At 42.9% G+C, this 3,727-nt stretch overlaps 1 pseudogene; it reads right to left on the minus strand.

Moving 5' to 3' along the window:
* Nucleotides 1-1,014: 1,014 nt before the first annotated feature.
* LOC143665271 (partitioning defective 3 homolog pseudogene) lies at nucleotides 1,015-3,175 on the minus strand (annotated as a pseudogene).
* Nucleotides 3,176-3,727: the final 552 nt, after the last annotated feature.

Raw genomic sequence — 3,727 nt, forward strand, 5'->3', positions numbered from 1 at the left:
TCGAAGTAGGTCAGAAAGCCTAAAAATCCCTTTTTTGTCTACAGTACTACATGAGGAATATTCCATGTGAAAATTCCCTGTTTCCATAAGATTCATCTGTTCTCAACTTATTCAGAGGGCATATCAATTTAACATTCTCTGTTAATCACAGCAGATCATGAAGTGGATACAGGGGTTATTCTAAGCATACAGAAGACAATTATTATCCAAACAATGCCTATCTGAGAAATTTCCATGCACCCAAATACTGTGCAAATCAATAAATAAAACTGCTATTCATTTAGGCTAGTGGTAATTTGACACTCTAATATCTTTGTTACCCTGCTTTGGTATTTTCTCTTGCAAGGGTTAAATGATTATAGGATTTCTCATTTAAATGGGAACTAACTTCATAAACATTTGTTTCTTAGGGCCCATAGTAGTGGAATAGGTACTGAAAAAGATTGAGGAATTCCAAGATTTGTCAAAAGGAAGATAAGTCAAATTAAGCATGTGCATTACTCAAGATAAAGCCTTCAGGGATCCCTCATTTCCAACACAATACATAAAAAAATTGTCTTAAAATATCAAAATCATTCAACATCACTTTGGCCTACAACAGACAGTAATGAGTCTGTCACCCATTACCCAAAGCAAATGGCCCACAGAGTATAACAAAAAGCACAGAGCCACTGAGCAGAAAGGCCAGGTATTGCTGCAAGGGAAACATCAGGAGCTTTAAAAATTCATTACATCTCTAGGAGACAGAAGGAGAAACCATGTCAGCTTAAATGCAAGCTTATAGAGAACTGATTCCACTATGGCTAATAAAACCAGGGCAATAGTCTATGAAGAAAATGAAGGAATCCTCAATCCATATATTCAACATTTCAAAAGGTCATTAGCTGAGTTTTAGGGTTGTTTTTGTCTGTTTGGTTTTAGTTTTTTTGTCTTCCTCTGAAGCATCAGGTATTAGAGGCAGAATGCAGGTTATAGGAACTGGTAGATCAATGGTCTGATTCAGTATGGCAAGTCCTATGTTCCCATTATCCTTTTGAGTGCAGTATTTCTTAAGAGAAAGTCATTAGGCCCCTCAATCCCTCTGAAGAGGGAATGGGAAATTCTTTGTTCCCCATCATCCAACACTGTATCACTGGGCAGCTCAGGTCCAGGGGAGTTCCCAGGTAGCATTAGCTCATTACACTTGCTTATTCCACTAGCTACAGTAAGCTGGATCATTCCTTGTTTGTTTCCTTTGGTAGACATAGACTTTCTTAGTGTTTCCATGGCATGTTGGTTTGTTTTTCCCAACAGGGATGTTCCATTTACTGCTATCAGTTGATCATTCACCCAAAGCCTTCCATCTTTAGAGGCTGCTCATTCATTAATGATGAGCTTGACAAAGATTCCCAGATCTGTATGGTTCTCTTTTGGCTGGGTTACCTTTGACACTGATACCAAGACTAGCTCATCCTGAATCATTAAGTTGAACTTCAAATGTCAGCAATTCCCTGGTGCCATCAAGTGTGAGAAAAAATAACCTCATCTTATGCTTTCAGTTCCTGTGGGGAGAAGATGTCTTCCCAGTGAAAGATCAGAAAGCTCACAGTCCCTTCCATCTTGGTACTTTTCAGCAGGGAGACAACTTCCTCTTGGGATTTGCCTGCTAAATCTACCCCCATTTACCTCTACAAGTCTATCTCCTGCCTTAGGCTTGCCATCTTGAATGACAGCTCCTCTTGGGAGGATGTTTTTCACATAAATTGGAGCTGAATCACCTACTGTTACATCTCGGGAGGTGATGCTAAATCCCAAACCGTCTGTACTTTTCTTCAGCTGGATATTAGCTGCATGGCTATTTTTCTGGTGTTATAACTACTGCTCACATTTGTGTTAAATACATTTTTCAGGGCTGGAGCCAGGGTGGATGGCAGTTTTCCAGTGGGGTTGGTGCTGTGAGGTAGTCATGGATGTGAGCCCACCTGTTCTGGTGGACCCTTCAGGTGGTAACCCTCTGCAGAGCCTGGTGTCCTGCACTAGGTTATTAGTATACTGGTTATCAGGGCCTAAGTGACTGGAATAGTAACTATTCTCATTTTGGGAGGGTTGTTTGTAGTGCTCTTTATTTGTTGCCGGAGACACATGGAACCAAATGAGGGGTGTTTGTGTGGCTTGGTGAAAACATATGTTGTGCTTGTTCAAATCTTCTATTTTGAAAGTCGCCATCATTAATCTTGATGCAATTGTTTGCATGAAAAAGCTTTTCTTGTTCAGCTTTACTACCTTTCTCCAATCGTTTTACTAATAACTCCAGGGTTCTGCCACCTTGAGCATTGAAAGGCATTGTATGGATTCCAAAAGCCCACCGGTTGTTGTGGACTTGTATCAGCTTTACCATATCATCCAGAGAAAAGGTGAATATATTCTCCAGTCCAGTGTCAACATGTCCAACTGGTTCAACATCACTATTGATTTCTTCTTTCCCATCCTCGTCCTGTTCTTGCTTCTCCAACCACTTGTCCACCACGTGATGACTGGCGCTGAGGGATAAGCGAGCATTGCCTCTCTGAAATTGGTTAGACCAGGTACTAGTATCCTGTGGGAGGTTTCTGTAGTTTTCATCTTTCTTTCTATCACAGGTTTTTGGGCTACCAGCAGTGTTTTGCTTGGGGAAGCCAGAAGTTGTGGACCACTGTGTGGGAATCTCCTGTGATGGTTCTTCAGAGGAAAAATTATTATCACTGCAGAAGTTGAGATGCCAATTAAAGCTGGGTCACTGCTTCATCGGACATGAAGAGGCATATTTTCACAAAGAATGGAAGGTGTGACCTCAATTTCACTTATTGCTTGATAAGGCTAAACGACTGAAGCATTGTTGGTGCCAAGCTCACTGCCAAGTATCTCTGCACTCTGGGTGCCGGTAGAGTTGGCGCTGGTGCCATCACCTCCATGATGTGACTCTTGCTCATCAAACACCGCTCCCAGTCTGTCTTTATCATCTGCTACATCACAGAGAATGCGGTATTCCTCCATCTCCATGTTCCAATTGATGTACCTTAATCCAGTAGTTTGCATCCTTGGCAATGGCCTTCCTGTAGGGGGTTCCTGCTTGCTGGATGAGGTTGAAAACTTTCCTGTTGCCATCTCTGCATAGCACGACCAGCTGGGTCCTCCCAAAACACACCGTTACTTTCATGCTGGCACTGCCACCATCCTATTGGTGTTCCCTCACTGGCCCCTTGGACATGGACCTGAGGATGGCACAACAGGTGCCCAGGCACAGCCAATGGCAGCTAAGGGTGTGTGATGGTGATGGTGGTGGACAGGGGTTGGGGGGCCTCTGCTCACATGAGGCCCACAGGACCCAGCCTTTCACTGCCTGCAGGCCACCTTTGCCCTCACTGGGCACCAGCAGCCTCTAGTCAGCTGTTGGGCATCTCCACCATGCTCCTGGAACAGCTTTTTAAATGGATAAGGGGAAGACTCTGGAAGAATTGTGGGGAGCTTGATAGAGAAGGCCTAGAATGCTTTGAAAAGACTATTGATAGAAATGTGGGCTCTAAAGATACCTCTGATGAAGCTTTAGACAGAAATGATGAATGTGTCATTCCAATCTGGAAGGAAGGCATTCTTTGTGGATGGAAGGTAGAATTTGAGAGTGATGAACTTACAAATTTAGCAGAAGTTTCCAAACTAAGTGTGGAAAATGAAGTCTGGCCACTCCTTGCAGTTTAAAATAAGATACAAG

Source organism: Tamandua tetradactyla, chromosome 21 (genome assembly GCF_023851605.1).
Source record: "Tamandua tetradactyla isolate mTamTet1 chromosome 21, mTamTet1.pri, whole genome shotgun sequence".
Taxonomy (NCBI): Eukaryota; Metazoa; Chordata; class Mammalia; order Pilosa; family Myrmecophagidae; genus Tamandua; species Tamandua tetradactyla.